The sequence below is a fragment of the Cavia porcellus genome, unplaced genomic scaffold (assembly GCF_034190915.1).
Source record: "Cavia porcellus strain 051 isolate PalLab524CR breed Dunkin Hartley unplaced genomic scaffold, mCavPor4.1 scaffold_6, whole genome shotgun sequence".
Taxonomy (NCBI): Eukaryota; Metazoa; Chordata; class Mammalia; order Rodentia; family Caviidae; genus Cavia; species Cavia porcellus.
Window position 1 is genome coordinate 61,040,704 of NW_026947489.1, and position 25,927 is coordinate 61,066,630.

General features: G+C 47.0%; 2 long non-coding RNA genes across 2 annotated transcripts; one reads left to right on the plus strand and one right to left on the minus strand.

Annotated features, from left to right (window-relative positions):
* The first annotated feature begins 34 nt into the window (after positions 1–34).
* Positions 35–2,935, plus strand: LOC134476462 (uncharacterized). Its single transcript, XR_010048142.1, has 2 exons — positions 35–129; positions 456–2,935. It is a non-coding gene; the product is annotated as an uncharacterized LOC134476462 (long non-coding RNA).
* LOC106027683 (uncharacterized) lies at positions 2,531–25,898 on the minus strand. The gene is made up of 4 exons (XR_001201267.3): positions 25,755–25,898; positions 24,814–24,860; positions 23,528–24,381; positions 2,531–7,325 (listed from the first exon to the last, which is right to left on the minus strand). It is a non-coding gene; the product is annotated as an uncharacterized LOC106027683 (long non-coding RNA).
* Between the last annotated feature and the right edge of the window lie 29 nt (positions 25,899–25,927).

Genomic DNA, 25,927 nt, shown 5'->3' on the forward strand with positions numbered 1-25,927 from the left:
CGTCACTCGCGAGCGCCGCGCGTCGGAGCAGTGCGCCGGCGCGAAGGTGGTGGGCGAGGGAAGGGGGTTGGCGACGGGGAAGTAATAGGGGAAGGTGGATGGCGTCCAGCGCAAGGCTACACTCCAGAGGTACTGTCTGTGCCCCCGGAGCGCCGAAGTTTGGTGGCGCGGTTCCCACGAGAGTTCCTCTTCACGGTACCCTCCCCGGGGGAGGCTGTGGGCTCAGTGGGAACTCGCGCGTCGAGCAGGTGCAGATCAGGCTGGGCCGGGCTGCGGGAGATAAGGGCGCGGCGGGCCCTGGAGGGCGCGGATTGCGCAACCCGCGGGGGACTAGGCGGCTACAAAATGCTTTCTGCACCGCCAGATAGCCAAGCATAATGATTCACCCCAGTCCCATATTGTCTTCATTTGTTTTTGTTACAAAACCGAAAATTTGTTTGGTTTCGCCTTTTCAGATGGGTTCTCCCTATGCAGTCCGTGCTAGCCTCAAACTAGCAGTCCTCAGTCTTCCGAGCGCTGGGATTACAGACCCCCATTCAGTGCCTGGCACATTATAGAAGCTCATTGTCTTTGTTGGATAAACAAGGAATTAAAGATGCAGATGAGCAAGACAGGGTAATGGGGAGCTGGCTTTGGTTGAATAACTGCTATATTCTACTTTACCTGCGTTATTTAATCACTACAATAACTGTGAAATAGGTATGGTTAGCTCCTTGTACTATTGAAGACACCAAGTCTCAGGTTAAGTTACCTGACCTGGTCTACACAGTGCAGAGTCAAACCTAGATTCATCTGGTTCCTTAACATCTGCTGTCCTCACAGTTCCACTGGTTCCTCTTGGGCAATAGAAGCAAAACCTTGCATCACTACCAGTGACACGTCCTAAATCCCCAGGTCCTTCGGTTGGGGTTTGCTAGGTTTGTACCTTAAATGGACCGGAAATGGAAAGGTTGGGCCCCCCAGGCATTTGCAGAGGTGAGACAAGGGAGTTCTACAGAGAGTGGATTTTCCTGAGGAAAAGAGTTTTCGATCTGTGAAACTGAGCCCAAAAACCACACAAATCACATGCAGTCACCAACATTTGTTATTTCATTTTGGTCGGGTTTAGTTTGGTTTGGTCTTTTTAAAACGGCCTCACTGTGTAGTTCAGGCTGGCCTTGAACTCAGTATGTAGCCTAGACTGGCCTCAAACTAATGCTGGGATTACAGGAATGCACTACCATGCCTGACTTCTTGGTTTTTAGAGTTCCTTTTTCTAGTTAAGGAAGAAGACTGTATAGACAAGTGTAGGAGGTACATAGAGATACACCATCCTCCTCATCTGCTTAGCAACTGTGAAGTACTGCAGACCAGCCAGTATAGAAGCTGAAAGTTCCAGTGTCTCAGGGCACCGCCTCCTGAGGCCTCTCTACTTGGCCTCCAGACTAAGGCTTCCCATGCATGGCTGCCTTCTGTGTGTCTGAAGCCTGATCACTTCTAAGGTTACAATCCTGTTGGATGAGGCCCACCTTGACAACCTTGTTTTTAACTTGCTTATCTCTGTTTAGACCCTGTGTCCTCTAAAATGGACACATTGTGGGGTTCTGGGGGAGCACAACTCAGCTGTAATGGAGCATATGAGAGCTCTCCTATGACTGACTGTCCCTCTCTTCTCAGGGGCAAACAACAAGGTCCACCACCAAAGGAAAGAGGCAGATATTGAGATTCTAGGAAGGAAAACAGAAAAGGATGCCTCCTGGGGTAGGGAACAGAGGAGTGGACACAGGAAATGCACCATGAGTTCCAGGTAGCGTGATTTCCTCATTTGTTAACGGATTTAGCTACATGCAGATACCAGTACCCCACTGCTTGGTGGTGCCTTGGACAGGTCAACACCCTATTGTGTTAGATGCCTGAACAGCTCTTGTAAAAATTATTAGATAAACAATACTTGGTGAGTTGTTAAGAGCATGGTCTGAGGAATCAGAGCACTGGATCTGAATGTCAGCATCACCGTTTCTCATGTGGTGGTTTTTATCTGCTCTGTACCTGGGTCTCCTGTTTGTAAAATGGGAAAAACTAGAGACATTTACCTGACAAGGCTATTATAGCTAAGTGACACAATCCACAAGTGAAATAAGGATGAAAACCATCTAAAAAACCCAGAACTGAGCATGAGTTGTGCTGACATTTACACTTGGTGAGGTATATATACAAAATGGTCACAATTTCAAAGAAATTCATGGCAAGAACTTAAAATGAAAAAGGCAAGCTTTAATTTGTAAGAAAATATACTGACTGAAGTACACATTAGAGTGGAGCTGCAAGGATCTAATCAGAGGGAACAAATGGACTGGAGAGGGATTCACTGGGCCGAGGTACAGGCCATCTCAGAGAATCCAAAGGCACACACAGTAACTCCACCTCCCCTGGTGTCCCCTTCAGCCATGGGTCACTGCCTCCAGTTGTTTAACAAGTATTTCATCAGAGGATTAGCAGTATAAAGTTCACCTATCCTTAACTTGAAGTGTAAAGGAACTTGCAATTGAGATTTTTGTAGAAAAAAAGAAAAAAAAAAAAAAAACGGGTGTGTGATTAGAACCCAGGTCTATCACCATGGTATGGCTATGGTTGGCTCAGTTTACTGATGGCAAGAAGCTGTGGCTGCAGAACACACAGCAGTGCATCCAGGTGTCTAGGAGAGTGTTATGGTTTATGTCTGGATGTCCTCTCAAAGCCTCATGTCACGAGGTGTGGGCTTTTTGGAAACACTAAATCTCCGAGTTTGCAATTGATTCATTGCCTAATACTAGGATTGGGGGATGTGAGTACTACATCTATCCTAAGGTGGGTAGTCTGCTTGCAATATAAGGGAGTAAAAGAGATTTGCTCCTCCCCTTTTGCTCTTGTTGCTTCTGCTGTCTTCTGTAAGCTAAATAAACCTTTCCCACTTTAACTTTGGGTGTTGGGTATTTTGTCTCAGTAATGAGAAAAAAGTAACTATGGCAAAGAGCAAGATCACACCAGCGTCAAGGTGAGGCATGTATTCAGACATCATTCACACACACACCAGCATAACTCAAAAACTCCTCCCAGAGTGTGATTCTGTGATTCAGAATCTACCTTCTGCACCCTTCCTGTGAGCCAGCAGCAGTCAGGTAGGGCCAGGAAAAGAAACAAGAAGCCAGTTTGTCCTTCCCATGAGCCAGCAGGGATGCAGGCTGGGAGACAAGCACCCTCCCCCCAGCAACAATCTGATTTGGAGGATCACAGACTGAGTTGTTAGCAAGAGAAGCACAAAAACAACTTGATGCTTATATTGTTTGATTGACTTTGCAGGCCTAAAGCCAGTAGTCTAAGAAAATAACAATATGAAAAAAAAAAAAATAACAATGTGCAATACAGCAACTGTGGGGGATTTCCTTCTGTCTTGTTTTTGAAATCAAATATTCTCACTGTCTTTTTCTGTTTTACTGTTTTGTTTTATTCAGTGTTCTGATTTGTTTGGTTTTATTGTGTCTAATGGTATGGGCAGCAATTTGGAAGATGGCAAGTGGCATCATAGCAACAATTGTTGGTTTCCTGTTTTGAGGTTCTCTGTCATTTATGCTGTTTCATTTTGGTTGGCTTTATTCTGTTTTATTTTAGTCTTTTTTAAAATAATAATTTTTTAAAGTAAAACCCACCTCTAGTCAGGCATTGTGGTGAATACTGTAATCCCAGCACTTGAGAGACCGAGGCAGAAAGGTAAAGGTTGCCACGAGTTCAAGGCCAGCCTGGGCTATGTAGTGATTGAAAGGATTTTGCCCTAAATGAGAAGCTGTAGTGGTAGGTGGCACTGAGAGGCAAAAGGTCATCTTTCCCATCCCTAAGTAATTTACCTGTGGCATGAAATGAATTCCAATGGGCTACCTGTGCATCAGTAATGCCCCTTAGGCTCCACCCCAAACCCAAGCTACATGTATGCCCCCACACATGTCCAGCAGAGAGAAAGCCAGACCCCTGAGGTCATGGAGTCTCTTTCCGCATTCTTAAAATAAAGGCCACTTTTATTTCATATTTCTTACCTTTCTGGCCGCGCCAAAAATTCTATTAGTGATATCCTGTCTTTAAAAAAAATCTGACTTCCAGAGGATCAGCTTCCTAGCTGGTGGTATGCTGAATGTGAATGGCAGGAAGTAAAACAAAGGATGCAGAACCAATTGGCCCCAGCAGGCACAGTATCAAGGAGGCAGCAGGAGGAATGTGTCAGACAGCACAGAAGATATGTCTTGCAGGAGTTGCAGACCTGGCTTTCCTTGTGAGCACCAAAGGGGTGCAATGAACCCTTCCTGTCATGTTGTTAACCTGAAGGGATGGAGAAGTCCCAGCACTACTCAGTCCCCTTGAAGTGAGAGGCCCAAAGCCAAGTTCAGAAACTGACCAGAAAACTGTTCCAGTGAGGAGCTGTCCATAAACCATCCTAGGAGAGAATGAGGGCTCTAAAATGGGGGCTGGACTCAAACTTTTTACACCAGCTTTTTAATTATACTTCCAGGGGAAGGGGAGGAAACACCAAAGATTGCACCAGCACTGTGGTGCTCCTAACCATCCTGTCCCTTTACAGCATTTTAAACCCATTACCAGTGAGCATGCTAAGACCATTCCACTCAGGAAGTCTGCGGAGTCATTACTGCAACAGACTTCAAAAGCAGGAGATGCTGCAGGCATGCCCAGCACACTGCCCTGTGCTCACTATAAACATGTTAACAAACCTCCAGGACCTAAAGGACGCTCAGGGAGTGGATCTGAACATCTGACATGGGACATGATGAAGTCGTGCAACCTGGGAGGGTCAGAAAAGCACTAGCTCAGGTAGGGTTGGTTCACTGCTGAAGAGTGACCTTCAGGAAGTTTTCTGTGACTGTTCAAGGCAGCAAGACAAACACACACAAATATAGAACCCAGTGTTGTATCTGATTTCTTCCTGTGACATTACACACTGGGAGTTCTGTTGTCTTTCTCAGTTGTCATTCTGGAAGGGCAGAGGTCACAACTGTAACTTCGCGTAGATGGTGCTGGGAAATGACTCTTCCAACAGATGCTTGTCACTTCTGCAAGAAGTTTTCTGATCAAGCAAAGGGCACTCTACCCTGCACACTTGAAACACCAGTGCAGAAGCCACCCAGATAGTGCCTGCTGGGAAATATAGCTTGTGCAGAAGGCATTATTTATTTAACCAGGGCTACACCAGCGCTGTCACAGAATGAGACAGAAAGATGATGTCTGTGAGCCCAAGTACAGCCAGGGGGCGCTACAGCAACACTGAAGCTCAGAGAAGCTGCCGGTCATATATTAGAGTATCAAAATATTTAAGACCAAAGGTGATCTTTTAAGTCCTACTTAAAATTCTCTTTAACTGTGGATTTGGATTTGATACAGATCTTAGAGCTCTGTCTCCCTTCCTTCTTCCGTCCTTCCTTTTCAGTACTGGGGATTGAACCCAGGGTTCTGCACATGCCAAGCAAGCACCTGACCACTGAGCTACATCCCCAACCCTTTTTATTTTTTATTCTGAAACAGGATCTAAGTTGTCAGAATAGTCTCATGCTTGCGATCCTTCTACCTCAGCCTCCTGGTGGCTGGCTAAGGCTATGTCTTCCAGTAGAGTGGACTGACACCCTTACAGTTGAGAAAATAGAGGCTCTGAGACCATGCACACTTAGCAGTCATCCATGCACAGCCTTCTGAGAGCTGGAGAGCAGGTGGCCAGACTCCTTCCTCCTCCTGTATCCTCAGGTGCTCCTAATGTGAACAGATGATAAGGAACCACACTGCACGTGTGATCTGTTGTGTAAATTCACAATTACAGATGAAGAAACAATAAGATCCAATAGCATATCCAGGATTTCACAGGTAATAAATAGCACAGCTGACTGCAAGTTGCAGACATCAGCTTCAAGTGAAGAGCGCTCTTTTTCCGCTCCTTTTGGATTCAACAGGAGAGAGACAGAGTGCAAAGCAGCACCAGAAAGATTCTCAGCATTAAATGCTATGTGTATAAGAGAGTTACAGACATGGATGTAGTTACAGATACTGACATAAACATAAGGTTATGTAGATATACAGAGACAAAATAGTTACAAAATGGCTATGATGCTGGCCTGAACATGCCAGCAACTTTAGAGCCTAACACAGTATAATCACAAGTTCAAACCCAGGCAAGTAACTTAGCAATTCCTTATCCCAAAATAAAAAACCAAAAGAGGGCTGGAAATATAATTCAATACAAAGGCCCTGGAGTTGATCCTTAATACCACAAAATCCATTTTTAAAAATCTTTTTCCAGTTTTTTTAATTACAACTTGTTGTAGTACATAATGATCACATTCTTCATGTGGAGCTAGCACATGTACAAATGCATCTTAACTTTTAACCACCTCCCCTCACTTCCCTCCATCTCTTGGCCCCCTCCCTTTCCATTTATCAAAAAAAAAAACTTGTTTATTTTTTGTTTTACTTATAATTAGTTCATTAAAAATAAAAAGGATTAGGGGTAAAAAATGGCTATGATGTTAGAGATACTGCAATATCATTCTTTCTATGAATATAGCTATGGTGCAGACATAGATACATGGTTTTGTAGTTGCTTGGTAGATGTAAATACTGAAAAGAGTCAGAGACAGACATAAAGTACCCTTGAACTGGGCAAGCTGAAAACTAACCTACAGCTGAAAGGCTCCTGTCTATGCAGCTCAGATCCGGCTCATCCTCTCCTATCCAGGTCTGGTCAAGAGGAGTCCACAAAGGTCAGGCCTATTCTCCTCAAAGGTAGACAGTTCCGTGGTTGCTGCTTCCATGTGTTCAGAAAGGAACGCTAAAACTCCCCTTTCTCTTGCTCATCAAAATCTGATTTTTATGTAACTAGAAAACTTTGGGGCTTCCTGCACAGTCTGAGATACTTATTTACAAATAGTCTGGTTTTTTCTTTTGTACATGAGGATACAAGATAAAATTCAAAGGAAGAAAATAAAGAAGAAAAAGTTACGATATTTTTACTATCATAAAATTAAATGATAATGTAGCCACTGTAACACATTTCTTACTGTGGTAGATTTTTAAGGTAATTATATGTCTCTTCAATTATGTATTTGCTATCAACTTACTGCATAAAAGGCTTGCTTGTGAATTCAAGATTACCTGTAAATTTATAGTGCTTTCAAGGGAAGAGAGGGATTTTCAGAAGTACTTCCAATTCCCAGTGTCTGGTGAATCCTCCATCAGCCATCAATAACACCACCTGCAGAAATCTTCATTCTTATAAATCCCACCTGACATCCATGTAAAGCACACTTCTGAGGAGCGCTCTAAGCACAAGGAGAAATAGCTGCATGAGTTATACCAAGTCAGAATGTGGAAAAACATCCAACCTTGATTTATGAATTCAGAATGCTGTGGAACATGTTCTGCTATTCTAAGTAGATGCTGAGGTTTTTCTATGAGCTGACTGCCTTGATAAATGTTGACTGTGAACACTGTGAAAACTACTTATTTGAAAAACATTTTTTTAATCATCCTTTGGTCTGCCTCATGCTTGTGGCTCACATTATCAAGACTGCATGGCTCTATCACCCACACAAAGGTGCTTGTGCTTTGCTTGGTTTCTCAATGTAAAGACTTTATTGAAGCCAAGGATGTAGCTCAGTGGCACAGCACCTGCCTGGCAAGCATGTGGTCCTGAGTTCAATCCCTGGTATCAAAAAAAGACCATTGTACTATTAGGGATGACCTTGGGCTGCCTTAGCCTGCACCTGCTCCCAGCACCTCACCATGTACTTTCAGGCTTCTGCCTGTTCAGGAAGATTGGAAAGGACCTGCATGGGTAGAAGAGGCCCTTTTAGAGTCATGACATCACATTGCATTACAGAGTTGTGCCAAGATGTGTTACCTTAGGTCACCTCATCTGGCACCACTCTATTATGGTGTATAGTGTTGTGTTGCATTACCTGTGCTATGTTACATTCTTCCTTCGCAGTATGTTCTTTATATTTTCTGAGACTATAAGGATAGCTGCAATATAGGCAAATAACTTTGTATAATTTTAGATTTATACAAAATTATAAATACTCGGGGCTGAGGATTTAGCTCAGCGGCATAAGTGCCTGCCTTGCAAGCAGGCAGTCGTGAGTTCAATCCCCGGTACCAACAAAAAAGAAAAAGACAAAAAAAAATTATAGATACTTAAAGATCGAGTATTTGGGTTAAAATGATACATCTAAACTGTCTAAATTCAGTTGGTAATTATTCTTTTCAATGTTGTGATTTTATTATTAAAATGTCTCTTTTGGTTTTTCATTTAGTTGTTTTAAAAATTGAAAGATGGTAGAGCGTGGTGATACACGCCTATAATCTCAGCACTCTAGAGGCTGAGGTGAGAGAATCACTGAAAGTCTAAGGCTAGTTTGGGCTCCAAAGTGAATTCAAGACCAGCCTGAACTACATGTAGTGAGACACTGTAGCTAAAAAAATGTTGAACGCTAAGCACAGTGTAATTCCTGTAATCCCAGCTACATGGAAGACTGAGGCAGGAGGATTGCATATTCTAGGCCAGTCTGGGCAATTTAGTGAGACTTCATCTCAAAAATAAATAAACAAATGAACAGTTAACGGCAGAAGCCTCAAAACTCACTCCACCCTCAGCCCAGCCTTTGGTTGAGAGTGCATGCATGCATGCATGTGCACATGTATATGTATGCACATGCTAGTCTTGTGTGAGTGATAATCTTAGAGAAGAGATTATGCCACTAAATGGAATACTCAGTCCTGCTGTTTGAGCTCCCAGAGTGTCAGGCTCTCCAAAAGTAAATGTTGATGCAGGCGATACTGAGTCCTGGACATTTCATTCCAATGCTGTCTGTGCAGCTCTTCTCGTGTCTGGAGTAGGGCTCAGCATGGAGGGACAAGTCAGTCTGAAATTGGAAAGGCAAATAAATATGCAGCATTCCGTTACCACTTTGAAGGTACTGGATCCACTTCTGTAGCAGGTCACTGGCAAGAAGCCACACAGCACTCCTATTCAGAGAGACTCGTTTCAGAAGCCTTGGGAATCTTCATGAAGTAAATCAGATCCATTTTCAGAATTGTCAGGGCTGAGCTTTGTTCTGAAGTCATGAATGCTCTTTTCTAGTTGAATTTAAATGCTGCTTCATTATATCAAACCAAATTGGGTGGTGGTGGTGAAAGCCTTGAGCCTGGACATTAATTAACTCCACTGACTTACAATGACTTAACAAAGCATAATGTCTAACACTGTAAAACTCCTAATCTACTTCTGTCTCATTAGCAGAAATAAATAGGTTGGTGTGAGGTGCCCAGACGGATACAGTAGACAGGTTTGGTGCTGTTCAAGGACAAGCCGCAGACTCAGTGCCTGGGTCAGTTGGAAAATGTGTACTCCTTTGTTTTTCTTTTCCCAAAAAGAGAATGAGAAAAGGAGTTGAGAGTAGCAGCTCTCTCCAGCTCTGCCACCCACTGACCTGGTCAGTGGCCAAGGCCCCTGAAGAGCTTCCTCTTGACTCCTTACCTGAGCAGCGGGGCCAGCAGGGGGACAGTCCAGGCCACCAGCTGGCCAACTGTGCTCAGCCCTTTCAGTGTCTTTGCTAGGAGCAAGGTCTGAGCCATGGGCACACAGTGATCCCAACTGCATGGCATCTCCTTGGTGAGAATAAGAAGGGACATCTGACTCTCCTTAGTGAGACCTTAGTGAGACTCACACTCCTGCACGGGAGGGGTCCAGGAAGGAAGACACAAATGTAGTAATTCACTAAAAGACCAAATAATTAAGAAATGCATTATAGGGCATTAATTGGCTGAGGTGTAAAGCACAGATTAGGTGACCACGAAAGACTGAAAGAAGAACCAAGGGACAGAAAGATAAAAGAGGAAGGTAGGCAGTCTAAGGGCCAGGGCTGGAGGGACACAAAAAGGGAAGAGGAAATGAGTAGCAGGGCACCCAGACTGGAGGCTCAGCCAGGCAGCGGGACAGCTTCTGATTCCCCTTCCATGGGCACAGGTGACCCAACCAGGTGCCTCCCAAAGCTCGGCCTAGAGCAGAGGGCTTGCCCGTTCCTCTCTTGGTCCACGTAGGGATTCTGCCACAGGAGCAGGAAACCTGGCAGACACACTGGACAGTAAGTGACCAGTGATACACACCCCCTCCCCCACCCAGGGAGCCCCAGCTCTCCTACCACTCAGCACACAGGTGACTGAGGAAGCTCCTTGAGCCCACAGGTGACACCAGCCATGTGCCATGTAGCACATGTGCCTACCAGAGCAGCACAAATGAACCCACAGACAAGCCTGGCACCATGAAGACTCTGAACTTTAAATGGTCACTAGACCCATATTCTGCAAAAGTAGGCCAGGATCTTCAGGCTGGACAGGATGATGACTGCAAAAGCAAGATTTACATAGGACGAAAGTCTCCAGATAGAGTAACCACAAGACAATAAAAATTCACCTATCGGACTGAGAACCAGGAAAATCACTGCTGGAGAAGCAACACCAATCAACGGATGCATCACCAAGATTAATCAGATGTTAGATTTAACAGACAAGGTTGAAAGTAGACACAACACAACTGCTTCAAGGCGCTGGGGCACAGCTCGGTGGAAAAGCATTTGCCCAGGGTGTTTGCAGCTCCATCTTTAACACAAGTAAGTGAAAAAATAAGTGCATTTCAATGAGCACTGCCAGTTCTCTGGACACAAATGAAAACCTAAAAACTTGGGCCAAAAAAAGTTGCTTAAAAAGAACCAGTGAGGCTGGGGATTTAGCTCAGTGGCACAAGCACCTGCCTGGCAAGCACAGGATCCTGAGTTCAACTCCCAGTACAAAAAAAAAAAAAAAAAATACCAGTATTATCAAACTGAAAATAGAATAACCAGAATAGCAAACTCACTGCATAGGCTCAAGAACACAGAGATGGCAGAGGTAGCAGCGGTGAATTTGAAGTTAGCTCAATAGAATTTACTCCCCTGAGCACAGCAGAAAATAAACCAGAAGAAGAGTGAGCAGAGATTCAGGGATCGTGGGACAGTGACAAAGACAGAGGAGAACAAGAATCTTCAGAAAAATGATGTTGGAAACTTAAGGTTCTTAAAAGACACAAATCTACAGGTGCAGAAAGCAGAACATAATCGCAAACAGAATGAACCAAGAGAAATCCATACCAAGTCACATTGTCATTCAACTGCAGGAAATTAAAGACAAAATTTTGAGGGCAGCCCAAGAAAAATCATGAGATGAATGTAATCATTATTTATATCTAAAGTATACCAATAAAATTCAATTTTTAAAAAGTCGAGAATTTTCTTTAAAACAGTTAAGATGAGCCAGGGATGGTAGCACATGTCTGTAATCACAGCACTCTAGTAGGCCGAGGCAGGAGAATCACAAATTCATGAGACTTCGGGGGACATTTTAGATCTAAACCCTAACCACCAGGAAAGGTAAGAAATAAAATGAGTTGACATGGTACATCTTGCTGGCCTGTGACTGCAAGACTGGTATACAGCAGTTTTGCCTTTAGCAGAAAGTCATGTTTTTCTTTGCTGTGGATAAAGGAACTCATGATTCTGGCAGTGGGTTCTAGGCCAGAATGGGGAGATGAAGGGCTCTCCTGAAAAACACAAACAGACTACAGTAATAGATCTGGATCATCAATACACTGATCAAAAAGGGGTTCATGTCAGCGTGGGCTTGGGCAGAGTCATCCGGGCTCTCCACACTATAGCCACACTGAGGCACTTCAAGGCTTCCTCAGCTGGCACTGTGGAAGAGACGCCTTTGGTGCATATGTGCCCTTGAGGCCACTGGCAGGACAATGCTGCTGTCCTGTGTCAAGTTCCCTTGGCACAGTGGCATCTGGCACAGAAGGCAGCTAACTTCCTTTCCTAAATCCACACCCAGGACACCCTTGATGGTATTTAAACTTCCAGTGCGATCTGGGTGCAGGAGACAGGAGCGGGGTGTAGGGAGCAACCCCAGCACCTCGGCTCTGCAGACATGTTGTTGAAGGTAACTCAGACCACACTACTTCCATCAGTACTTTCCTGATCCTGGATACCACATGTTGACTCCTGACTCAGGGCTGTAGGTCTCTGGTGCTGTGGGGCTTCTGAACCTAAAAGAGAATGTAAACTAGGGTAGAACTGCTAAGTCAGGATTCTGCCCCAAAACTTCCCAACCCTGCCTGCTGGCCTTAGCCTCTGCCAGGTGCACATGCTCAGGCTGTGAGCGATGGGAAGGGAAGAAGCAGGAGCAGAAGGAAGACTCACCGGCTCAGGCACCTCCCTGGGACAAGGCCAGGGGACAAGCGTGTGCACACAGCCCCGTCCCCGCCACCCTCCTGGACCATCCCAGGCCCATTGCACTTCTCCTCAACCTGAAAGTCACTGTCACACACTGCACGGCTCTTTCTCCATTTGCACAGAAGAGTAAAGTCACAAATAAAACACTCAGAGAAAAATCCAGAGATGTGGAAGTGTTAATGTTAATATTGAATTCAGACACCTTTCAAAGTATCAAGTTACTATGTGATTGTGAAACACCTACAAACTGAGGGAGTAGTGTAATTCTATCATAATTTACTACTTTACAAAAATAAACTAGTAAGATAAATAAATACTGCTACTTACACCCAATTGACTAATACGACCCAAACAGAAATAAAATACTGGATGGAGATGAGATGCCAAGATTAAACGAGATTAGTGACAGAATCTCAGCCCACTGTTTCAGTAGAATTAAAGTGATGATTTAATGTGTTTTTAGCTCAGAATCATTGTAAGAGGTTTTTTTGTAATAACGTAGAAATGAATACACACTTGTGCATGCTGCAGAGGAATAAAAGGTTGTAATATTTTTGAGGCTCTTGGCAGAGCAATCCATTCTCATCAATCTCGCACCCTGCAGGGGGACGTGAAGATGTTTTTCTTCCAATCATTCACAGTCATTATTTAATGTAGGGGAGCAGCCACTGTCTTCATTAATATATTAACCTATGGCTCAGCAAGGCCTTGCAGTAAACCAACAGACAACTGCTCGTGACGGGTTTATGTCATAGGGCCTGGGGATATGAGCCATCTGCTTGCTGGCCTCTGAGGGAAGCTGACTTTGATACTAGCCAAAGATGGCTAGCCAGCACCCCAGCTCATGGCGACCACCAGAGAGGAGGCCCCCGGCACTACAGTTCTCAGGGACAATTGGAGAGGTTCAGCCAGCCCTCTGCCTTTCGGGAACAGCTTCATTGCTGTGCCAGGTGGCTGGATAAATTGTACACTGTCTCAGCTGGGTGTCGTTGCCAGCTAGTTGAGATGCTAACACAAGAAGATTGAGAGTTCAAGGCCAGCCTGGGCAATTTAATGAGCCCCGGTCTCAAAGGGAAATAAGACCCTCTAGTGAAGATTTCAAGCTTCAAATATAGTAGATCTATGTGTTGCCAAACAGAACAAATGCTCATAAACCTGTTGACATAAAGCAAGAAGAGTACAAAGAATTGGCTCTTGCTCACCATTCAGGCCTCTGGTCCTCAGGCCCAAAGTGCCTGGCCTGAGCACCCCTATCAAAACCCACTATGCTCCTTGGAAACACAGAGTCCAGCTTCTTAATGTCCCCAGCTTCAGGGAACATTAAAGGAAGTGCTTGATGCTGACAGACCTGATCAGCTGGACATGTCTTTGGATTCCTTCTTTCCCAGTAACAGGAACATGGGGCTCCTCACACTACAAGCCCAGAAATTACCCTGGTGAGGAGCATCCCTGGTCCTCCTCTCTGGAGCCCCTACTGGGTCCAGCCTGAGTTCCTGGCCTTGGGCTCCTCCTGCTGCAGTGACAGTAGACAGGAAAACACTTGGGCACAGGCTGCAGAGGACCTGGTGCTGTGTCACATACAGAGACGCCGAGCAGCTCTTGTGATCATGGGCAACAGGCGACCTGCACCCCCACCCTGGTTTTGCTCCACAGGACCCAGCACTCATCCTGAGGACAGGACTTTGGGACAGCAGCAGAGACCCTCCTCCTTCACCAACATAGTACTGAACAGGGACACTGCCTTGCATGGCTGGTGGTGGGAGCAAATAGAATATCCAGTGCTCAAGGAACCTGGGTAAATACCAGCTGCCATCCTCACTGCTGCTTTTTCCAGGGGGACAGAGATTCTGCGGGCTGAGTTATGCAGGCTGCACCCCAGCTTCAGTCTCCCCATCCATTCCCATCCTGGGGAGCTTGACGTACACAGGGTGCCTGGTGCCACCCACTTGCGACACCTTCATCTCCAGCCAAGTTGCTGCATTAAACATGGTCCCACCTTTCCCACTTATGTGATATCTTCACGTAGATGTCTGATTCATCCCTGGGGATACATCCATTAGAGACCCAGGAGTACTTTCAGGTTCCCAGGACCTGAGCTAGCTGCTATGAGGGTCCTCCGTCCTTCTCCTAGGGACTGCTGTCTCTCCAGGCTGGTCTCTGCCCTCCCCTCCAGAGAAGCCCTAAGGATTCAGGATCAGGCCCTAGAGGGCACCAGTGGTCCCCCATGAAAATGGCCACACTGATGAGCCTGATTGCTCTGTCACTGTGGGTGCCTCTCCTTTCCCTCCAGCCCCAGGATCCCTGTCCATCTGTGCACAGCAGGTGGCAGCAAGGTGCCCACCATCTGGCGTTTCCTGGAAAGGCAGCTCCTCAGGTCCCAGCCTGGAGCTCAGGGACTCACATCTTGGGACAGGTTTGAGAGGTGCCAGCCTAGACAATGAGCCACACTGTGGAACAAAAGCTTCAGTCAGGGCCCCACTTCTCTGCCTTTTCCTTCCCTAGCGATGCATTGGGGGTTCCCAGACCTGGGAGGCTCCAACCTGAGTGTGGATTCAGGACAGCATCTCTATCTAGCTGTGCCCCAACTCAGTTCCTTATGGATCCAGCCTTTACCCCAACCCTCCTCCCTCCCCCACCCACCACAGAGCTGGGACTCTGCCTCAGGTACCTAGAGGCCACCCAACTTCTTGCTCTTGCTACTCACATCTCTGTAGAATGTGGAGCCCCTTGGGATACATGGGGCTGGGAATTTAGCTCAGCAGCATAAGCCCCTGCCTGGCAAGTATGAGGTTGTAAGTTTGATTTCCAGTACTGGGCCGGGGGGGGAGGGGTTGGAGCCTCATCTGCAAGACACAGATCTGACCATGGGTCCCCTGTACCCTCTGGTCCAGCTGCCAGCCATCATCTTGATCTGACCAAAGCCCTGCCATGTCCTCTAAGCCCATCCGCCCCAATACTCCTACACAGACCTCAAGGCCTCCTGCCCTTTCAGAGTCTGCAACAAAGTCCCCTGTGTGATTGATTGGTCAAACCCTTTGTACCCTGGCCTTCCCTTTGTGGCCTGGTCACCTGCTCATTCTCCTCCAGTGACCCGCCCCTATGGCTTTGCACACATCCAGCCTCTGCCTGTATGGCTCAGCCCTGTACACACAACCTGGCAGCTCCCTCATGTCCTCGAGGGACACTGCAGGAGGCAGCAAGATCAAGTGCCATCTTGGGAGGCCTTTCAGCTAAACATGCACCTCTTCCCTAGGTCCCCACCACAGGCACGCAGTATGCTTCACTGACCTTGCTGACCACTTACTGACCTTCACTGACCTAGCTGATACCCAGCTAGCAGTGTAAGTATTTTTTGTCTGTCTTGCAGACAGGTAGGATCAGCTTCCTGGCAGCAGAAAGATCAATCAAACATCTCACAAAAGAGGCCCAAAGTTCAGAAATGTGGGACCTTAATTTACAATGGTCTCCAATTTATTATTGTGTATTTTAAAACCATGCTATTTAAAGCACAGATCATTTAAAAGCTAATGTTAGGCACTGCTTGGTCACTGCTAAAGATTTGTTAGGTGCTAATAAGAAAAGTAACCTATCTGTGATCTCAGGTTAGCCCCTGAAGAGTCACCTTCCAATACATCTGTCTGTCAGGTAATGGATATTGGCTTTCTGATAGGTACTTTTGCTACTTCTTCGACTTACATTTGTAATTTAAACTGCACTGCATTTAAATAACATTCTTAATAGTAACAGCCTTCCTGGGTCAATACAACCATGAGTTTTTTTCAGAGGGGCCTCTTGTCCCCAGCATGACACCCTTCTTACAGTTCTTGATCTTGCAACAAGTGCTCCTAGGTGGCACCTTAAAGTCCTCTGGCAGCAGGAGTTGTGGGCAATGCAACCTGAGCCAAGAGTGAAAAAATCAACTTGCCCCAGAGCCCACAGCACAGGCTAACAATGTGGGCCCATGTGTGTGTCTCTCTGTGCTCCTGGCTGGGGGGACCGAGCCTACTCCTTACAGTCCCTGCAGCTCTTTTACCCCATACCCATGCTGCCACCTGCGGTAGGAGGACATTAGATAAATAAGCTCTTTCTTAGCTCCTGATAAACACACAAGGGACATGAGCACTTCTCATAATGTTTGGCACAGAAAAACAAAATTATAACCAGGTTTGCCATGCAGTAAAGATGCTTAATGCAAGATAACATGCAAGACAGCTTAAGGCTAAAGATGGTAGTACAAGCAAATAATGTATGTACTTACAGGAGATACTAAAGTTTTCCAAGAATCTACAATGTTACAGTGTGACTAACTAGGATAATCAAAGCAAACACTTGATTTCCCACATGCACCCTGATAGCCAACTAACAGGATTGAGAATTCCCAACTTCAGGGATGTTTGCAAAAATTGAAAACATCTCTGGTTCAATCATCTAGCAAACATATTTTCTAAAGGCCTTGATGCCAGTGAGAGACAAACGCATGAAGACCTAGCCAGGTGGTCACAGAGGTATGACAGGAAGTCATAGCCGAACCAAAAAGGCACTGGGAGAATCCTGCAGTGGGGACCAGAGGACCATGTCACAGAGGTCAGACCTGGCAGGGACAGGAGAGGTGAGAAAGTGTGGATGGCATGGAAGGGGGCCAAGGCTCAGGCAGAGGGACATTCTAAGGGGTGGTGACAGCAAAGCATGGGTGTAGCACTGGGCATCCAGTGGAGAAAATAAAGTCCATGTGAAAAGCCCAGCGAAGTCACTGCTCATCAGCCCTCCTGCCCTTCCAGGGAACCCATCCCTCTGGGTTTGGATCCTGATTCCCACCTCTCGGCCCCACTGCCACTCAGGCATCCTCCTGAGGCTGGGTCTTTGCCAACAAGCTGGTTGCAGGGAGGGCTTCAGGAAACCATCAGATGGGGTGGAAGCCTCCTCTTTTCCTATTTTGGAGACGGGTGGGGTAGGAAGGAGGAAATTTGGTTTGGGTTCTGGAAGGTTACTTGTGCATAATCGCCTAGTTATTATTACAGGGTTGGGATTTTTTTTTTTTTACACTCTTATGTTAAACTGGTTCTTCCAGAAGCAAAGCTGCAGACAAAGACTGTTCTGCAGGTTGTGTAGCTGACTGACCCAGGGCCCACTGTGGCGGGAACTGACACAGAACAGAAAGTCTCCATCAACAAGCTGGGGTGATGACGACCCTCACCCGCAGGCAACAGGGACCAGGACAGTCAGCACGCTGGAGGGCAAGAAGCAGGGACAGGGACCCTGCAGTGTTGGGTGCACCGGTGACATGGGGCACCTGCAGCCTTCGCTTCCATACTTGTAACCTGTCTGGAAGTCTCACTTTGAACTCCTTGTCACAAAACAAAACGAGGCAAAAATAAATAAAAACAAAAGAAAACTGAAAGTCTTTCCATTTAGAAAGAATAAAATGTGACTTGATATTGTCACAGCGCCAGGGTTTGGGAATGGAGAAGACCACATTAGGATTCAGCGTATGTTCTGAGTAGTTTTGAAGTGTGGTGACTTTGGCGGGCGGCAAGGTCAATTTAAAGGAGCCACATTCAAAGGCTGATAGTTTGGGGTAGGCCTCAGAAAGACAAGGACTTTTAGAGTACTTGTGATAACAGCAGACGGTAAACACCAGGCACTGAGACCAGCTGTCTTGCAGAGCCATATTAACGGGAAACAGCTTACACACAAGATTATCCAGCATGAGTGTAAAATGTGACAAGAAAGCTTTGCACAGAAGCAACAAAAACAATGCAACATTCGGACTCTGTAGTGATGCAGGCACAGGCATCTCAGGGCAGCTGGAAATGAACACAGACCCCAGCTGCAATCAGACAGCCTTCTTTCTGTCCCCCGCTGTTATTGTTTATAAGTCTCTAGTGTTGGGCCAGGGATATAGCTCAGTAGCACAGCACTGGATGAGCACATGTGAGGTCCATGAGTTCCATTTCCAGTACCAAAAAATAATAACAATGTCTACAGTATTACTATAGGAAAAAAGGTACTCAGAGTAGTTTAACACAGTAAATACAGTTATGACTTATACAAGAAAAAACTGCTAACTGATAAAACCTAGGAAACTTCTGACTAGACTGTAGTTTTAAACCTTTTTTATTTTTATTTTTTGGTACTAGAGATAGATCTCATGATCTTGCACTTGCCGCGCAGGCGCTTATGCTCCTAAGCTAAATCCCCAGCCCTCTAGTTTTAAACCTAAAACTAAAAAACAAGCATTATCTTCCAGCATGGCCAATGCATGTAAGAATACATTCTGATTTATTGAAACTGTTTTGGATGTTCTAGGTTTTCTTATATGTTCATCTGCCTATTACTCTATTTTTAATAACTGGTTAAAATACACCCAGCTTCAAGAAAAAAATTTGAACTAAAAAAAGTAATTACAAGTAGTGAGAAGTCTTTTATAACTAACCACGTAGGTGTAACTTTTACTGAGAAGGTAACGCGTACATGTGTCCAAATCTTGTTCCCCATAATTCAAGGGCATCTGGGTAATATTTACAGCAAATAGAAAACCTCTACAGAATAGGAAACTACACAGGAAATGGAGAAAAATGTATAGGAAGAATGGAAGGATCCCACACAAAGCCAGAAATGAGCCCGACTTTGTGCAAGAAACCGGCTGTATGTGGGGAACAGAGGTTTTGGGAGGACTTTGGTAATCAGGGGCGAGATTGATGAGCATAGTGAAAGCCGCAGTGTTAATAATAAAGGGATCAATGACAGAGGCAAATATATGTACAGATCATTGCCTCAACTTGAGCCTCCAAGGCCCAGATGTATTACTGCTTTCAAATTTATTTATAGATAGTGTTCTAATGTGATAAAGAGTTGGCTTGTAAACTAAAAATACTGGAAGTCACAACACATGACGGGGGGCCCTTCTCTCTTTTCTTTCCTGCACAAGGGATGTCAGTGCAGGCCACCAGTCCAGGGCCAGCTCCTTATTCATCCGAGGGACAGGACGGAGCTGTGGGAGATGAGCCACCGCTACTGTCTCCTGATAGACCATGGCCTCGGTCCCCGCTGATCACTCAGCCAAGTCACCCAAGTGTCCCCAGAGGCCTCTTCCCTGAAGGGTCCTTCTCCATGGCTCACTCGACCACTGCTGCAGGCTCCATGGAGGGAAAACTGAACCCAGCTCCTGGCTGAGATATCCCTGGGGTAGTTAATATTCTAAGAGGAAAGGTAGGGGCAGATCCTCCAAGAGTCCTCCCCACCCAGAAGGAGCCACCTGGCTGCTCAGGGAAGGTTGTTCCTCCCTTTCCTTCCTTTGTTCCTTCTTTCTTTCTTTTCTTCCTTTATATCTATCTTTCTGTCTCCTTATTTCTATTTCTTCCCTTCCTGGCTTCTTTCTTCCTTGCCTCCTTCCTTCCTGCCCTCCCCCAGCAATGTCTGAGTGCCCACTGTTTGCTGGGAGTGACGGAGCTTGGGGTAGAAATGTCAAAGGCTGTGGGAAGTTGAATGATGAGACCAAATCTGAGCTGTGCTCTCCTCCAAGTCCAGCATGGGAGAGAGAGACTAGTGGAGACCCCAGCTGGGCCAGAGTCCACAGAAGTCTCTCAAGTGGTCATCCAGTCGGAGGCCCCACCGCCCAGGGATGCCAGATACCACCACATATTGCAAATGGGGAAAGGTGGCCAGGGGACATGAAGAGGTTGTAAGGCCACAGAACACTTGTCCCGTCACTCACAGGCTTAGGGCTGAACACAATGGGCCCTGCATCTCAGCTGGAGCTTTGTGCTTCCATAGGTGACACAGAGGTAGCCACTAAAGATATGAAGCTGGGAGTGACAGGAAAGAGTGTGGCAGCCAGTGGATTGTAGGCAGCCATCCAAAAGTCCTGGAGGCCACGATGGTGGAGGTGCCCACCTGGAGAGGCTGAAGGACACTCATTCTTCCAGCAGGCTAGGTGAGGGGAGTGGTTGGAGCAGGTGGGAAGAGATGAAAAGGCTAGAGACTTTCTCAGGGCGGGGAAGAGGGAAGGCGCACCTTCTCTCTGGGTGTGCAGACCGGCAGTTTTGTGGTTGGAAATATGGCTTTACCTGTCAAGTTTGTGTGTGTGTGTGTGTGTGTGTGTGTGTGTGTGTGTGTGTGTGTATGTATGTATATATGCGTGTGCGTGTGTGTGTGTGTGTTTGAGATGGGGTCTCATTATGAAGTTCAGGCTAGTCTTGAGCTCACTTTGTATAGCCCAGGCTGATCTCGAACGTGCAACAATCCTCCTGCCTCAGCCTCCTGAGTGTTGGGCATGCACCACCACACTCGGCTGTCCCATCAAGCTCTAAAAGACTTGAAGAGAGCTGTCTCAGCAGGGACCAGCCAGCAGCTCCTCCAGTCTGATGCACCCCCTTGACTGCTTGGAGCCTAAAGAATCCATACACTTTTCCTAAGCAATTTCTACATGAAATCCTGCTGAGACATTTGCACAACTGTGGATACATACACATGCTTATTTCCTACAGCTTTTTTTTCCTTGAATACTGGGGGCAAACCTATGGCCTTCATATTGAGCTACATCCCTAGCCACTGTTTTATTTATTTATTTATTTATTTATTACCAGTACCAAGGATCGAACTCATGACCACGCACTTGCAAGGCAGGCACTTATGCCACTAAGCTAAATCCCTAGCCCCCTATTTTTTTATTTTGAGACAGTTTAGTCACTAAGTTACCTAGGCTGGGCTCAAACTCATGATCCTGTTTCAAGCTTCCAGAGTGCTGAGATTGCAGGTAAGCCACCATACCAGGCTTAGCATTCTTAATAGTGCAAAAAATATGTTTTTAATAGGAAGGAAGGAATCAAATATTCACCATACGTGGATCGGTCACATAAATTACATCACTGAAAAGAATGAAGGGTTCAGAATCTCATGTGCACACGGCCATCAGGGAGGTGGCCAAGAAACAAATTAGTTTGGATAGGGGCCTGAAGGTTTGTCACCAAATCCACATGGGCTTTGGTAGTGGCCCTGGGGACCATAGTGCAAGTAGCTGGGGCCCAGATGGGCAATGTGGAAAGAACAGGAAATGCAGAACAACACGCATGTCCTATTACAAAAATAAGTAAATTAGAATTGAAGGTAATGTAATCACTCAAGGTCCAGAGGATATATTTCTGGAGGAGGAGTTTGCGGTAGACTTTCCTTCTGTGATGGATTAGTCAGCTTGCAACACGGAGTCAGCATGGTGGGTGTGAGTGGCCCACCTGAGGATTGCTGCCAATAGCATAAAAGGGGAGCTGCTGGGTGCTGCTGGTTATCCTGGAGGAGTTCCTCACCCTAGTTTTCCTGAAGCAAACTCAGCAGTTCTAACCGTCAGAGGATCTTGGGTCCTCGCTGTCCCTGAGGATGGCTGTGGTTCTTATCAAGGGAGCTCTGGTCCTTACTTTGAGCTTCACTTCCTGCCTCCAGCACAGATCCCTCAGCCTGCTGGCATTGATGCCTTTATTCCACCGGCACAGACTTTCTAGCTTTCACACTGAACTTTGGGCCTTCCCAGTGCAGATTCTCGATATAGACTTGCATGAGACATTGCCGCGGGCTCTAGGCCTCTGGCTGGACTTGTACAGGACATTGCTGTGGAATCCAGGCCCTCAGCTAGATTCTTTGGGTCTGTGGTGCATGGATAGACCTCTTGCACTCTCTGCATTTGACTTTTTGGGTGACTATTATAAAACAACCCTGTAAATTAGCTGATGTATTAAATCTGTTCACTTGCAAACTCTGACTCCAACACCCTCATGTTTTACATCAACTGTAGCATTTCAGTTTGTGTGGTGAGCAGGAGTCATTTTTGCAATCATAAAAAAGCAACACTTTAGAGCAAACAGTCAATAAACTGATATATTGAAACCAACAAAAAAGTTTGTGAGCCTGAGTTAAAAATCACATTTTAAATTACATATTGGCGTATTCTTTTCAGGTCACGGGCACTATCATTTCTGAAGAGCTGTCTCAGCAGGGACCAGCCAGCAGCTCCTCTAGTCTGAGGCACCCTCTTGACTGCTTGGAGCCTGAAGAATACCTTAATGTCACTGCCCACACTGTGCCCACTCCTCCACCTGCAACACTCAGCTCTCAGGGCACAGGGAGCATGGGCACCTGGCTGTTCCCACTGGCCCTGCCCACGTCACTCACCCATGCCTTGCATGTGCCCTTCAAGCTTGCACTCAGGCTGCATGGCAGCCTGGACCCTTGCCGCAGGGCTGTTCTAGTTTGGCATTCCTCATCCTGCCAACTAGGGGGACAAAAATCTCCTGCCTCCTCCCCAAGCCCCTTCAAGCAGGACCATAGAAATATTTCTTTACCTGAGATCATCCCAACAACTGAACTCCAGAACTGCAACAACAGGTTGGGTGGGGAGGTCTCCAAGGCAGTAAAAGCAGAATCCCCAGCTCTCCCTTACATGGTGGCTCCTCAACAGGTCTGGGAAGTTCCAGCATCACAACCAATGCACTTCCACACAAGGAGCCACATCTGCACAGAGATCCAGCCACCACTGCTGCCCATCAGTCACACCCTCAAGATCCAGCCACCTCTGAAAAAGCCCACCTAACATCACACTAGGTTTTGGGAGGGACATCTAGACATCTAGACTGAGCAGCTGGCCAGGGATAGAACCACTGAAACTAGGAGCCAAAGAAACCTCAACTCCTTTAAGTTGGGGGTGTTAGGTGTTTTAGTCCGGCAACAGCAATGCCCGCCCCCAGCCTGAGGCCTTGGCCTAAGGTGGGGGTGGGGGAGGCCTCTACTCTCCCTCCAGCCTTCACACTCACCCTGGGCTGCTCCCTGCACACAGCACACAGCCCAGGGCCAGGGTAGGCAAGGGGCAGCAGGGCAGCGGGGGCAGCTCCTGAGAGACTGATGTTCCTGCTGGAACGACAGGCAAGGGCTAAAGGATGAGAGGCTTGGAAGCCAGAGGCCTTCTCTCTCAGTCTGTCACAGAAACGGCTCAGAATCGGCCTCAGCCTCCAAAGTATGTTCGCATCCCAGCCATGGCAGCACACCCTCCATCCTCCCCACAGGCCCCTCTGTCCTCCAGAATCCACAGCATTTCTCTTCTACACAGGGACACGGAGCCCTCCTCTTCCATCTTCCCAGCCCCACCGGGCCCAAACAGGACCACTGCCTTAACTAATACCAATATTAACAATGGCAGCCAAGGACACACTTACTGAACACTGATTCCACGTGGGTCAGTCAGGTGTGTGCTCTCCGTGTGCATTAACTCCTGCTCCTGTGCATCACCTGACCCCAAGGCCAGTCCTACAGAGGGTGCTGCATACTGTTCTGGTGTTACCACAGGCGATGCATCGCAAATGGGTTTCTAGCTCACGGGTTTGAGGCTCAAGTGTTTGGGGTGAAAAATTAGAAGTGGCCCGCAAAGGTAAGGAAGGGAACAGCAGCAGAGTTTAATAAGATGATGGTACGCTCTGAGGACACTCCAGCAGGAAGCACTGAAGGCGGGGTGGGGGGGTACAAATATCTAGAATGTGCCAGGTGAAAGGCGGTGCCCACTGGGTCTTTCAGGGCATGATGCACAGTGTGACCATCAGAGTGCTGAGGCTACTGCACATGTCCTTTCCCAGAATTCACTCTGTTATAATCGGGTGCCTGTGATGCCATCCACATGCAGGAACCTTCAAGGAGCTCCAGGTGAAGGAAGGCTATTGTAGGTCACGCTGGCACGTCTGGCATCCATGCCTCCTGGTCTGGAACTTGAAACTTCCTGGGGTAGTTCTATTTTTATCCCTGTCTCAAGGTAGCGGGCCTTAGGACCAAAGTCAGAAAGGTTGGTCCTGGGGTGATGACCAGGCTCAGGTAAGTAGAGGACAGCAGTTCCACACTTCCTAATTGCACTATTGGTGTTACATCCCCTGGAGAAGTCCGAGCTCTGGTGCAGTTTGTCTTGCAGTGATGAAGAGTCAGAGCGCACAGCAGGGCCACGGAGGTAGTCTGAGCCACAGAGATGGGGGTCAAGGGCACCAGGGATTGGTGACTTCTTGCATGGGGTGGCAGTATTGTTCCCCTAAAAGACAAAGACTGGGGTCAGAAACCCAGGGAATTAGGAGAGGAAGGTGGACAGGATCAGAACGGCAACATGGGGAGGGTGGCAAAGGCAGGAGCCCTCTACTTCCTGAGCTGGCAATGAGACAGGATGCTGTGTCACCATGGCTGCTGCGTGACAGAGGACTCTGCACCAACCCAGGAGACAGTGAGATAGGAAGGCACGCTGTCAGCCCATCTGTGCTCGGGCCATTCCCAAGGCATATCCTTGAGTGAAACACTCAGAAAACAAGAACAAAACTAAGCCCCCGCCCCCCAGATGTGGGCCAGCATTTATGATGAAACAGGGAAGAGTACCATGGAATCTGTTAGGAGATGGCTGAGGACATAATGTTGCTGCTTCCCCAAGGGAACCTGGCACACAGCAGCTGGGATAGGGCAGGCTGGCTCTTACCTTACATCTCTTTTCTCCCTTTGCATTCTGAGTGCACAGTACATTTCCTGTTAAAAAAGAAAAAAAAAAAAGTTAAAATTATATAAGGAACATAGGCCATGACCAGAAACAGGAAGAAACGCAAATTGTCACTGGATATCTAAAATATTTGATGCTTTCAAGAGGAATTAAAATAATGAGATACCGGTTGGAGCTTACAAGTTGGCAGACATCAAAACATTCTTAAAACATCAAGCCTGGAGAACTGGAAGTTTGGGGAGGGAGGGCTTCTGAGAAGTTGCAGAGCAGCCTTGGGGGAAACAGACCTGGGCTGGCTGGAAACTGAGCAAGTAAACAAATTAGATGTGAGCTGCAGTCCTGTCCTAATGCAAACTGCCCAGTAACAGAGCAGCACAAAGGGAGCACAGTCTCCAGGCTGGGAGGCGGGAGGACACATATAGACACGTGCAGAATGGTGGCACATGTTTATATGTCCAGTGTCTGGCAGGCTGAGGCAAGAGGACTGCCACAAGTTAAAGCCAGCCTGGAATCTATAGCAAGACCTGTCTCAATATAAGCAAGTAAACAGACAAAAAAAAGAAAAGGAGGAAAAAACGATATTATCTCTGATTCACGGCCAGAAATCCAAAAGTGTGCGGCACGTTGGCTCCTTGTAGGATTCCCTGACAGAACTGGTACCCTGCCTCTGCCTGGCTCCCTGGGCTCGCGGCCACGGCATCCCACCTCCACGCGGGTAACTGCGTTGAGGCTCCTGACTCAGCCCGCTTTTCTGGAAACCACAACGTATCTAGATCAGCCTCAGACTGGGGTCCAGATAGACTGCGGTGCTGCGGTCTCTAACAAGGGGATGAAGGTTCCGTAGGACCTCCAGGGCAACAGCAACAGATGCTTCCCCGCTGGCACACACATCTAGCGGCGCACGCGGACCAGCAGCCACACACCTTCAGGTCAGGTCTCCACCTAGGTCTGCAAGAGGTTCATTTTTTCCCAGGAACCTGTAGCGGTGTTCGTTACTGCTACCCTCCAGCCAGCAGGGGGCACCGCACGCCCCACTCTGCCCCGCCGCCGTGCTCGCCCGGAAGTTCCGCCCCACCGGAAGTCGCTACCGACTTCC